Source organism: Cryptotermes secundus, unplaced genomic scaffold (assembly GCF_002891405.2).
Source record: "Cryptotermes secundus unplaced genomic scaffold, Csec_1.0 scaffold42, whole genome shotgun sequence".
NCBI lineage: Eukaryota > Metazoa > Arthropoda > Insecta > Blattodea > Kalotermitidae > Cryptotermes > Cryptotermes secundus.
In genome coordinates, this window is record NW_019720161.1 from 472,932 (window position 1) to 487,093 (window position 14,162).

General features: G+C 45.6%; 1 protein-coding gene across 3 annotated transcripts in view; it reads left to right on the plus strand.

The window, feature by feature from the left end:
- LOC111866921 overlaps window positions 1-14,162 on the plus strand; it is a 503,991-nt gene that overhangs the window by 160,675 nt on the left and 329,154 nt on the right. The window lies entirely within an intron of this gene.

Consider the following 14,162-nt stretch of genomic DNA (forward strand, 5'->3'; position numbering starts at 1 on the left):
TGTAACCGTACGTCCCTCGTCAAAATTATATAATTAAGGGTATGAAGTACTTATACATTGTTTAATACCGTGAGAGACGCTCCATCGGCGAGGTACCATCCCCGGACCGTCTAAGTGTAAATCCGCGATTGTCCTCCTTAGGCTGAGGGTGCCCCTATTGTCTCTAATGTCGCCAGTTTACTCCCAGTACCATAAACCCATGAACTGACCGTGGGCGAGACCGGCCAGGAGGGGGCTTGCTTGCCTTGAAGACCTAAAAAACTTTACGGGCTTCTCCAAAATACGAATATAGGTCAGATGCCGGGCTCGACCCGTGGCTTTCCCTTTTTATGTTTCTATTTTTCGTTTTTTTTTGCCAACGGGGGACTGGTAAAGAAAGGGCAGTCGGTTATAGTCAGCGGAGGAGGACAGGAGTGGGATAGTAGATAGAGAGGATATACGTATTTAAGAGTTGTGATAGCTAGTCGGCGGACGGAGCGGCTAGCTAGGAGAACAATATACAGATTGATCACTGTATGAGATTTTAAATGAAAACTGCAATACACGGTGTGTTCTGGAGGTCCCTGGGTTATTAACCCCGAAGTGTGTTCCACTCCCATCTCCGAAGCACCCTGAGAAAAGAACCCAAGCTCGAGCAAGGCCGTGGCAGCTGTAAGTCGGCGGTCGGCTGCAATGCTGCGTCCATGGATGATACTTTACATTTGAATTGTGATGTGTAGGTGCCCAGAAACGTATTGTAATATCCTCGTTATATAGTCCCTACACGGACCGTGCGGAAAAGGTCTCTTCCATTATTGCATGTTCTGTATTTGCCGGGGAAACACCATGTTCACAGAGCTGTTCCCTAGCAGCGGCTGTTGTACTGTCTACTGTTTACACAGCAGTTACTTGACAGTGAGTCTGCATGTCACAGTATGTTTTACAGCTCCTGATATTCAGTGTGCAGCCACATTTACTGCCTTCTATGATATAACGCCATGCAGTCCGTTTAAAATAAGCTGACGTTTCGGAGAAACATTCCACCTTCGTCGTCAGGGCCGAAGAAGGGACCAAACAAGAAATCAACATGAAGCAGGCTGTAAGCAAAGCTTTTCTTGTTCTTTGACCCTGAAGATGGAGACCTCGCCTTGCTTGGCTTATTCTTTGATTCTGAAGATGTAAGAAACGTTTTCCCCCGAAACTTCTGTTGATTTTCCACGTTCTGCACGGCGCTGTATCCCAGAAGATAAGAACTCTTCATAACTACCGGTGTCAGCACCTGAAATCCGACATGATTATTGTATTAAGAAATTCTGCGTGGGTGAGATGCATCTGTACAAACAGTATGACCCGGACGTTAGCCCATGAAGTACGCATTTGTATTCTGTTCTAGCAATTAGGCGTGGCTCTTCGTAGATCCGTGACTTAAAAGCGCAATAGAGCAATTACGATGTATGAATTCCGTTCATATGAGCAGTACATGTCTGTAATATGCATGTACACGAGGGCGAACGCAGACTGATGCTTCAGAGTCAGCCGCTCTTGCCGTCAAGTCGGGCCGGCTCCTTTGACCATAAAACTTCCTGCAGAACTTGAACCTCCTGAAGACTTTCTTGCGGATATGGTTAACTACTTCAGACAGCTTGAAGGCGTGTTTGTGGCTGAAGGCTTCTGGGAACCGCTTTGGACCACTTGCAATAACTGCGGTCATTGTGCTCCTATAGGACAATAGTCATTTAACCCCTACGCCCTTTCTTTGCTTTTGCCGAACAAACGGGTCTATGTACTGGACTTACGGATTTTGTTAGGACATGACTAATAGACGCTATACAACTCCTTGACCTCCCGTCTGACCTGAAGGTAGGTTCATAACAATACAACACTTCCAGTAAGGGTAATTACCTAACCAAGCTCACCCACGTTCCATACCAGAGCAGTTCCCATAATTCGGCAACTGACTGGGAGATGCTGAGTTCGAACCTCAGCCGGGGCACGCCGGCCTTACTGTCTGAGGTGCTGATTGGTTGCTTAGTTCCGCAGTACAAATTCCGGGATTAAACCTGGATTAAGAACCAACCGTTTCCTTCTAAATCCTTTCCAACTCAACATTAACCTATCGTTCTACTATTCAAAGCTGTGTAAACTGGATACTGCCAGGGAGAGTCAGTAAATAGGTCACAAATGGAAATAAAACACTCGTAATGGACGTAATATGTTTTCTATGTATATCACTAGGTAGTAGCACAGTTCGGCTTCATGAGTCTAGGTAGGAGACGCGCATGCGCATGTTCAGAGGTCGGTTTCAGTAGTCAAAATGGCGACCGTGCTTGATGGTATACTACCGAAGATGTTAGTTCTTTTGTGCGGTTTCTGTGGGCAAAATGACTCAGTGCAAAGAATATTCGTAAAGAAGTGTTTCCTGCTTCCATGTTAGGTGGGTCCCTGTCACCACGGCATGGCGCGTCCTCAGGTTGCGGATGGAGGAGACGCCCTCCAGTTTTGGAGGGAAGCTGCGAATATACTGAATAAGCAGTCGCGGACAGCCGACACGGGGTGGCCCTCCAGCTTGGGGGTTGGGCGTGGGGCTAACAACTCCTCACCGGAAAAAAATCAGCATGTTACGAAAATGAACGCAAAGCCTCGGACCTGGACCGATTCCTTGGATAAACGACCTAAGCCAATGAAAATGGATATGAGATTTGGCATTTGGAATGTACGAAGTTTGTATAGGGCAGGTTCGCTCAGGGCAGTGGCAGAAGAAATCTTAAAATATAAGTTAGATTTAGCGGGAGTACAGGAGGTCAGATGGGCTGGAGGTGGCATCGCACCAGCAGGAGACTATATATTTTTCTATGGAAAGGGGAATGAAAATCATGAATTAGGGACATGATTTTCGCACATAAGAAAATCGTATCAGCAGTTAAGAGAGTAGAATTCGTTAGTGATAGGATATCATATACAGAGTGGGGCGCAGAAACTTCCTTGTTGTGAAGACGCATTGTGAAGGGAGGTGAGGTCGCAGAAAAGTGGGGATAGGCTCGGCGAACGCAGCAGTCGCGGAAGTTTCTGTCTAGTACCCCTCAGTAGGAAACATGAGGTGGACGAGTGAGCAGCGTGCGTTTGCTGTCGAAGACTATTTTTCGAACAACCTTTCCTACGTGGCGGTGCAGGGTGCGTTCCGTACTCACTTCGGAATTAAACCCAGAGGTCCGCTTCCCGACCGGTAATCGATTGTTTTGTGGGTAGAGAAATTTAGGACAACCGGGAGTGTGGTGAAAAAATTATCAGGACGACAACGGACCGTTACAACACCAGAAAATGTGGAGGCAGTTCGACAGTCGATTTTGAGATCTCCGAGACGCTCCGCTCGCAAACATGCAGTCACCCCAGACATATCCAGTCGTTCAATGCGCCGAATTCTCCACGAACATCTTCATTTCCATCCCCGTAAGATGGTTGTTGTGCAAGAATTGTCACCACGTGATTTCCAGAACCGAATAACGGCGTGCGAAACGTTATTGGAAACGTTACCCCCTGATGCACTTGTTTTCTTTAGTGATGAGGCATATTTTCACCTATCCGGATATGTCAACAAGCAGAATATGCGCTATTGGAGTGGTAACAATCCCAGAGAGCTCCATGAGAGGCCACTTCACAGTGATAAGGTGACAGTATGGTGTGCGTTGTTGAGAGTTGGAGTTATTTGCCCTTATTNAATTTTTTTTTGAAGACAATCATGCGGTTACTGTCAATTCACAGCGGTATGTGGACATGATTAAAACCTTTTTCGAACCAGCTCTTGAACAAATGCATCTAGGAAATGTCTGGTTCCAACAGGATGGTGCCACGGCCCACACAGCCCGAGCTTCGATGACAGTTTTGAGGGCAAAGTTCCTCAGACGGCTCATCTCGCTTCAAGGTGACATCCCGTGGGGAGCGCACTCACCTGATCTAACGCCCTGTGATTTTTTTACGGGGATACCTTAAGGCTGAGGTTTTTAAACGTCGCCCCACAAATCTGATTCAGCTGAAGAATGTTATTCGACAACAAGTAGCCCAAATTCCGGTGCACATGTCGGAACGTGCAGAGGGGAACTTCAGAAAACGGGTGCATCAGTGCATAGAGAACGGTGGCCACCACCTTCAAAATATTCTGTTTAAAACTACATGATTTAAAACTTTAAAGTATGTTCTCTCATTAGCTACACATAAATTTTGTCTATCAGCAATAATTTCTTCCTTTATTCGCCTTCAAATAAGGAAGTTTCTGTGCCCCACCCTGTATAATACTAAAAGGTCGCTGGTGTGATATCATTGTTATGAATGTTCACGCCCCAACAGAAGATAAAATTGATGACATAAAGGAGAGATTCTATGAAGAACTAGAACATGTGTTAGATAAATTCCCGAAGTACCCTATGAAAATTTTGTTAGGAGATTTCAATGCCAAAGTAGGGAGGGAAGACATTTTCAAACCAACAATTGGGAATGAGAGTTTGAATGAAATTAGTAATGATAATGGGGTTAGAGTTGTAAAGTTTGCCACATCAAAAAATCTTACTGTCAACAGTACAATGTTCCCACATCGTAACATCTATAAGTTTACTTGGACATCTCCTGATTGGAAGATACACAATCAAATAGACCATATTTTGATAGACAGGAGACGACACTCGAGTATACTTGATGTCCGATCATTCAAGGCAGCAGATTGTGATACTGACCACTACCTGGAGGTGGCAAAGGTTAGGGACAGACTGGCAGTGAGCAAACAAACAACACACAGAGTTCATATGGAGAGGTTCAATTTCAAGAAATTAAATGAGGAAGAGAGTAAAGAGCAGTATCGTGTTGAAATCTCAACTAGGTTCACGACTTTGGAAAACTTGGAAACTGAGGTGGATGTTAATAAAGCTTGGGAAACTATTAGAGAGAATATAAAAATTTCTGCCAAAGAGAGTCTAGGTTATTATGAACCGAAGAAGCAGAAGCCATGGTTCGATGAAGGATGCTCAACTTTATTAGATCAAAGAAAGCAGGCCAAGTTGCAATGGTTACAGGATCCAAGCGAGTTAAATAGGGATAATCTGAACAATATAAGACGTGAAACCAGCAGGCATTTCAGGAACAAGAAGAGGGAATATCTGAAAGACAAAACTGATGAGCTTGCAATGAACAGTAAGAACAAGAACATTAGAGACCTGTACAGAGGAATAAATGACTTTAAGAGGGGTTACCAGCCTAGCAGTAACTTAGTGAAGGATGAGAATGGTGATCTGCTTGCAGATTCCCACATTTTGAATACGTGGAGAAACTACTTCTCTCAGTTATTGAATGTACATAGGGTCAGTGCTGTTAGGCAGACAGAAATTCATACAGCTGAGCCATTACTACCTGATCCTAGCCCTTTTGAGGTTTAAAGTGCTATTGCAAAATTGAGATGGTTTAAATTGCCCGGTAGTGATCAAATTCCGACAGTACTTATTCAAGCAGGAGGCGTAATATTACATTCTAAGATCCACAATCTAATTACTTCTATTTGGCATAAGGAAAAATTGCCTGATCAGTGGAAGGAGTCTGTTATTGTACCAGTTCACAAGGAGGGTGATAAAACTGACTGTAGTAATTATCGGGGGATATCACTGCTATCAACTTCATAGAAAATTTTGTCCAATATTCTTCTCTCAAGGTTAAATCCATATATAGATGAAATTACTGGGGATCATCAGTGTGGGTTTCGACTTAGCAGATCAACTACAGATCAGATCTTTTGCATTCCTCAGATATTGGAGAAGAAATGGGAGTACGNGAAATTAAACGGGACACATCGGCTGTTGGTCTACGCCGATGATGTGAATCTACTGGGTGATAAATTAGATACCATAAAGAAAAATACACAAACTTTAATTTACGCAAGTAAAGAGGTTGCTCCAGAAGTAAACACTGAGAAGACTAAGTATGTGTTGCTGTCTCGTCACCAAAATGCAGGGCAAAATTATGACATGAAGATAGGAAACAGATGTTTTTATGCTTGTTACCATTCAGTCCAGAACCTTTTGTCTATAATTTTGCCTGTGGTTCTGTATGGGTGTGAAACTTGGTCTCTGACATTAAGGGAGGACCATAGACTGAGGGTGTTTGAGAACAGGGTGTTGAGGAGAATATTTGGACCGAAGAGAGAAGTGAGAGGGGGTTGGAGAAAACTGCATAATGAGGAGCTTCATAACTTGTACTCTTCTCCAAGTATAATTAGAATGATTATATCAAGGAGGATGAAGTGGGCAGGTCATGTAGCACGAATGAGGGAGACGAGGAATGCATATGGGATATTGGTGGGAAAGCCAGAAGGAAATAGACCACAATGAAGACCAAGGCGTAGGTGGGTGGACAATATTAGAGTGGATCTTGGAGAGATATGATAGGATGGTATGGATTGGATAGATCTGGCTCAGGATACCAGTGGAGGGCTCTTGTGAACACGGTAACGAACCTTCGGGTTGTGTAAAATGCTGGGAAGTTCTTGAGTGGCTGCAGAATTGGCGGCTCCTCCAGAAGGGCTCAGCTCCATGCGTGAGTGAGTGAGTGAGTAAGTAAGTAAGTAAGTAAGTAAGTGTTTCCTGCTTACGGCCGGAAGTGTTCGTCGCCTAAAGCGGTTCACAGCTGGGTGGCAAGCGTTTCGCTGATAACGAAAAGTTTGAAACGGAGGTGCGGAAGTGGCTGGGACAGTAGTCAGAAAGGTTCTGTGCTGCGGTAAAGCGATTGGACAAGAGAATCAATTTTGGTGGAGGATATGTCGAGAAATAAGTGTTTCTCCCAGGTTCGAATATCACGTGTTTTATGTGTTATATCTATTTGTTACTTATTTACTGACTCATCCTCGTAATTGTGTCGTAAAGTGAATCACAATAAAGGTAAGGCTACAACGACTGGTCTTTGCTTCCTGCTGTATTGCATTCCCAGGGTTTATTTACGATATTTGAAACTTTCGCCTTGGAAATGAAACCCGAACGTTGCAGTTGCATTGAAACCCCCCCCCCCCCAACTTAAGGTTTGTTCTGCGGATATGGAAACCAAGTTAAATAAAATCTGAAATGGAAGGAATTCAGCTCTCAGATCATTGACTTGTAATCTCGAAATTGAACATTAAATGAGGTAAACGTAAATTGTCCATGTGGAGGTATAACTTCCCTATTCTTGACCTCGGCACTAAATGGATGTGAGTAGTCAGCTTCACGCCTCTGCCGCTTTAACCTCGGGGAAATCACATGTGGTACTCATTAGATAGTTGACTGGGTGGGCCTGAGAGCTGGTGTAGAGAAGTCTTTCTCTTTCTGGGATTTAAACCCCGGCCATCCATCCCGTAGCCCGTCACTATACCCACTGAGCTATCCAGACTCTTATAAATTAAATGGGGGAGAAATTTATGTGGAGGAACATTAAGTGGAGGTCCCAGTGTGTCAAGTCTCGATTGTGTTTACTGATCGGCAGTAGGACGCGAGCCATTATTGGCTCTCCCTCTCCCGTTGTTCCGCAGAGGAATTCAGTAATTGCCGTTAATATTCATTTGTGGAAAAGCCATTGATCTGGCAGCAGTTGATAAACGGTTTCTTTGTTGCGGTTTCCCTCACAGATTGAAGCTCAGGGAGTGACAGTTGTGTGAAATGAATCAATTGAAGCGTTGCTATGTGCAGTCGGTATAGCGACGTACTGTGGGCTGGATGCCCCGAGTTCGATTCCCGGCAGGGTCAAGCTGTCTCTCTTCACCATAGCATCCAAACTGGCCCTGGGGCCACCAAGCCTCCTATCCAATGGGTACCGGCGAAGATTTCCCCGATGGTAAAGCGGCCGGGTCGTGAATGTGAGTAGTCACATCCGTCTAGTGCCGAGGTCACGAATGGTGGAGATGCACCTCCATTCCCCCATATATCTTCATGGCATGGTGCTTAACTTCATGGAGTCGCGTCCATCTTGAGAAGCCTGCAGTTGCTCAGCCACTCAAGAAATTGACAGCATTTTATGGAACACGGGTGTTCATTACCGTGTTCACAGGAGCCCACTACTGGTCTCTGTTCTGATCCAGATAAATCCTGTCCATGTCACAGGATCTCATTGCTCTGAGATCCTAAGGAATACTAAGGACACTACGCTAGTAATTATCCATAGTCCTGTTCCTTGAAACTGTCCTAAATTTTTGCATCCTAATAGAACCGTGCCATAGCGCAGGCGGTTAATCGCCGGCTTCCCACCGCGGCGGTCTGGGCTCGATCCCAGGTCAGGTCATATGTGATTTGTGGTGGATAAAGTGACGCTGGGGCAGGTTTTCTCAAAGTACTTCGGTTTTCCCTGCCAATGGGCTGCTACAGAAGGCCAAAACAGTGGCCTTACCAAGTGCACTCAATCTCACCGCAACACCAAAAAAAAATCCTTCTAGTACCTACTTATAGGCCGATATTCCGTAAGCCTCTAGTTACAAACGTAAAGCTATGCCTGTAACAAGCCGTGGAGGCCCATAAGGTTGTGAGACCTCGAGGCTCCCACATTTTTTAGACAATTGGCTCACAGATGGCAGTGAGGTCAGCCTTACGCGCCGGCCGCCCTCTACGCCCAAGAAGGTTCCTGGTACTCATTTCTGTTAGAGGCTGAGTCGACCCCAGGGCCATGGTGCGGCTGGAAGGAATAGGTCAGTCGAAAAATCCAATGACGTCGGGAATCGAACCCCGCTACCTTCCGACTTGTAGCATAGTGCCTCAACCAACTTCTTGTTGCAGGACTTATGTCTGTTATTGACCTCTCATAACGGGCGCCTCCCGTCGTGCACTGCACCCATCTGTTGCTCTTTATATGCCGGGATTACGTTGACTAACATCAGGTCACGAATCAGATCAACTAAACCAACATGAAGAAGCGGTTTGTTAGAACAGGCACAGTTATACTCGCGGCTGTGTTTTGCCAATAAGACAGTGAAAGTTGGGGCCCCTCCTAGGACAAAGGTCACTCAGTAGGTAACGTTTGGGGTCACATTAAGTGGCTATCCATTATCTTTGAGTACAATGGAAATACATGTAGAGACCTTTTAATGTAATGACTCTAGATTTGGCCTGGGATTGTCTAGTTTTCAGGTTATTTAAACTAAAGAAAGTTGTATAAAACTGTGAGTTTCGGAAGCCAGCAGCGGTGACCATCTGTCGCTTTTGCTGGTGATGGCAGTGGTCTTTAAATCGCGGGGCGACTGTAGTTAATGTTGCTTTCCTATCTCCATGTCCATGGGACCTCATATTACTCAGCCTTAAATATAAATGATCAGCGGTATTGCTAAACAAGGTCTGGTTATAATGTCTGTCTGCTAATGCACCTGTATTCAGTTCATAATAAACAGCTCACCGTCGTAAAAATGTTTCAGACGTCTTCATCAAAACTTCTGAAGTCAGCGGCTTGATCTCATTCATAGAAATAGCTGTTAAGACGGCGTTTATGAAACTAGGATTAGAATGTGAAGGCATTTGGGCGTGTGTTCTAGGTTCCGCTGTTTTGTTTATTTATATTTTATTATATTTTGCTACAAGCCGGAAGGTTGCGGGTTCGATTTCCGATGACGTCCTTAGATTTTTCAGTTGACCTAAACCTTCCAGTCACACTATGAACCTGGGGTCGACTCAGCCTCTAACAGAAATTAGTACCTGGAATCTTCCTGCGGTAAAGGGCGGCCGACCGGCGCATAAGGCTGACAACCTCACCGCCATCTGTGAGTCGATTGTCAAGAATATGTGGGAGCCTCGACGTCTTACAAGCCTATGGGCCTCCACGGCCTGTTATAAGGTCAGGTTTACCTTTTTCCCTTTACGCTGTCAGGAAAAAGGTGAAGTCGTCCCTGTGCTTAACTAATTAAGAACTACGCCTTGAAGGCGTATGGGGGATTCGAGATCCACATATTCTTGGCCTTCGCCCTAAATGGAGATGAATGGTCAGCTTGACGCCTCGGCCACTTTACTGCCGGGGAAAGAGGCGACGGTGCCCAATGGTGGGCCCCAGAACCGGTATGGACGGCGTGCAGAGGACAAACATCCTACCCCTACCGGGACTCGAACTCCGATCCTTCAGCCGTCCATCGCGTAGCCAGTCGCTGTCTTTTGCTCTGGCTGTATATCATTGAACGATAGTGTGCCCTATAGACCCGTTGCTAAGCGGTGACTGCAAACAGAGGCCGTTGCTAGGTAATGTTTGCAACATAACACGCACGCAACTATAGAGGGACGGTGTTTTCTGTTGATCCGTGTCGAGGGATTGTAAGCGGGACGAAGTTTAGAGCTTAGTTCAGTTGTGAGATGGTGGCCAGTCGGCAGTGGCGTGAGCGCGGAAGCTGAAGAATCTGAACTGTTTGAAGCCGTTACCTGGAAACGACTGTTTGAGATTGTAACACTAGTTAATGTGTTGTAGTGAAATGTAAAGTTTGGAGATGAACGATGGTGATATAATTAAGTATAATTACGAGTTTTATGTATAAGTGGTCAATAAATCGAGTCACCAAACCAAACCACGTCTATAGTCACCCCTGGCACGTGACAATATGATGATTAATGCAAGGAGAACTGGAAAGAATGTGACACAGAAAACGACGCCTTGGAAGGAAGTTCGACCGACGCTAAAGGAGCGTGACCATCGTCTGTAAGTGGGCTCAGAAAGAACCGCAGTGGCTTCCTGCCACTTTATTTTGGGATTATTCTTCGGCCTTGAAAATGTAAGCGATACGTTCCTCCGAAACCGCCAGTGAATATTTATGTTAGGATATTCGATGTCCCGCTGGAGATTCGAACCGAGCACCTCGCAAATGTAAGAAGCATTACCGCTGGCGTCACCGTGGACGAGGCTCAGTAACGGTTCATTCAAAATGTTTCGTTCAAGGTCTCACTGTCAGCATCGGCAGCTACCAGCATGCGTCTGGCTGCGTGGAGAGCGGATGCTTACGCTGCTTGTTGAGCTGGAGTCCCATTCACCTGCTCAGATCTACAGTTAACGGGTTTGTTTCCAGTTTTGTTACTTCGGGCACGTGTCGTTTTTATAATGAAGGGAGGAGGAGATGTAAGGTGCATTCCAGAGAGGATGAATCTCATCAGAACACAGCGTTGCCGTATTGCTGCTCACAGTGAGACATCTGGTTGACAAAACGCGATGTAAACTCGATATGGCAACATTTCCGAACAGTTTAGTGCCATGGGGGAGGTGTTTGAATATTGTAACAGCTCCATCGCAAATAACGAAAATGAAAGATGAATTTAATTTTGTTTTGTCAATAACGTGGAGCACGCGGCAAAGCTGAGAGGTCGGGGGTTCGAGTCCCGATGAGATCACTGGATTTTTCAATTGACTTAATCCTTCTAGCCGCACTATGGCCCTGGGGTCGACTCAGCCTCTAAAAGAAATGAGTACGAGGAATCTTCCTTGGGGTAAAGGGCGGCCGGCGCATAAGGCTGACAACCTCACCGCCATCTCTGAGCCAATTGTCTAGGAAATGTGGGACCCTCGACGTCTCACAACCCTATGGGCCTCTACGGCCTGTTACAGTGGCAGCTTTACCTTTTACCTTTACCTTTGTCCTCGGATTGAGGATCCATGACTCTGTACATAAAGAAAAAAACTCAGCGGTTTTAGCCCGCGAGCGAACTATACCGACCGAGCGACTGCCGCTTGTCGGCGAAGTTAATGCTAACTTTAGCGGATAGAGAGTGTCGCGTGGTCAGCGCAACGGATCCCCACGGCCGTTAATCTCGGTTTTCTAGACCGGAACCGTTATTTTCTTGAAATAGTTCCTCAGTTATCCTCACGAGGCTGAGTGGACTCCGTTCCAGACCTACTACTTCTCAGTAAATCTGGTAGCGCCGGGAATCGGGCCCGGGACTTCTGGATCTGTAGCCAGGAACTCTGACAACTAGACCACAGACGGTCTGGCCATACCTCATAGACAATGAAAATGGGGTTTTTCTCGAGGGTTAAAGCGTCTGGGGAGTGGAGCTGCTCGTATGTCTCCACTCTCCTATTCGTCTTCATGGCGTGGTGCTTAACTAAGCACAGGAATATCTTCACCCTCCTCATGAACAGTGCTCTGTTCCGTGTCACCCAACAGTCATCTAGTTTACATTACCATCAGTATTGTCACGTGACTGAGTGACTAGAGACGAGGTTTTGATTGGTGACTGGATTTATTGGACACTTACACTCGTAACTACAAATATCTACGACACACTCACTGAGTTATATACTCCAAAGATCACTGTGACTACAGAACACATAAAGAGTTTTCAGTGATTACTAGCCGTTGCTTGGAATCGGCATCCAACTGCGGAAGTTTCCCTTCCTCTGGATTCGCAAACTGTCCCCGGCCTGAGCTACCAGCTTCTCGCTTCTCATTTCTGAAACTCTCATCTGCCTCAATCGACAACTGTCAAAGTGAAGTCATTGTCAGTTATGTTACGACCGACGGTCAGTCGGCCAGTCTATCTTGATGTCAAGCACCCACCTAGTACCAAAGACCAGATATTTGCTAGTGATGCAATGGCGGGTTTGTTGGTGTGGAGGGTATATCGTTTGATTTGTCTCATTCTGGTCCGTCACACTATTAATTACAAAGTAGATAACTTTCAGTCCAGTATGACATATAGGTTTACAACACTTCAGTCTTTATTCGCCTTACATGTTTCGATTCAAAAGAATCATCTTCAGAGGCGCACCACTACGAGCAGGAAACACTGTCACATAAGATGTTTTANCAATCGAATACCCAACAAATACGCTTAAACGAAACATCACACGTAAATCTACACGTCAACGTGGCTGCATAGGGCAATCTGTGATATAGTGAGCACTATTCATAACCTAAGTGCATAATGTTAAAACAACTTATGTGACAGTGTTTCCTGCTCGTAGTGGTGCGCCTCTGAAGATGATTCTTTTGAATCGAAACATGTAAGACGAATAAAGACTGAAGTGTTGTAAACCTATATGTCATACTGGACTGAAAGTTATCACTTTGTATATCGTTTACAATTGTTGCTGGCCCTCGCCATCGCAGTCATTCTCGGGTTCGAGTTCCGCGGGACTCATGACCATATTCTCTTGTCTCATATTCGAGACTTGCCCAATCTGGAGGGCCAGGTCCCCGTATTTATATCCCCTAGGAACAGGGTGGCCCGCTTAGTCGCTGGCTTCCCACCGCGGCCCGGGCTCGATCCCGGGTCTGGTCAAGTGGGATTTGTGGTGGACAAAGTGGCGCTGGGGCCGGTTTTCTCCGAGTACTTCGGTTTTCCCTGCCAATCTTCATTCCACCAAATTCTCCATCATCATAATCACCCGGGGCAGGCTACACTAGGCCAATCAGTGGCTGCCGTGCCCAGTGGACCCAGTTCGACTCCACCCCCCCCCACTAAGCGAATTAAAAAAAAAGGGTGGACAAGTTATACCCCCAGGCACTGGGTACCATTTTGTCACCTACGAGTCGCAGGGTTACGGTCGAGGTATTGGAACGCTCATCTGCGCGGGGCTCAACAGCGACTGAGCTACTAGTCCTCGTTATATATAGCCTCGCCACGGATCGCAAAGAAAAACGCCTCTTCCTTTATTGCGTGTTCTCGGACAGCTTCCCGTTTGATTTAGATCAATTTGTCGGTATTACAAACCTAACGTGTAATAAGACGTGGGTGAGTTGTTAATGTTACGAATTAAGAAAATATTGACACATGGATTATGATCTAAACGGCTGAAGGTAAACGAGTAAAAGAGAAATATAAAAGCATACTTAGGCGTGTGCCTTAAAATTACAGATCTTGATTAACGGTAAATATTAACCGTTCCTCTTTTCATATTCCTTCATAGTTTTCTATGCGTCATCTCTCTTGAACCTTGTTTTAGAACAAGGGCGGGCATATGATTTGAAATACGTCAGATTTGAATGCACAAAGAGACCGATTGATGAGTTAGGGGCCGGTTACACTAAGAACGACTTCAGAAGACCACTAGGTCTTGTGGTTATGAATGAACCCAAACTTGACATTGAATAACCTCGTTCTGTTATTAAACGGAACTATGAACATTTCATGTTGTCCATTCTGACCAACGTGCAGTGATGGGAGCAGTTTCTGAAAGAAACCGCAGTTTCTCTTTTCAGTAAAGTAAGCTCCCACCCCCCCCAGTGG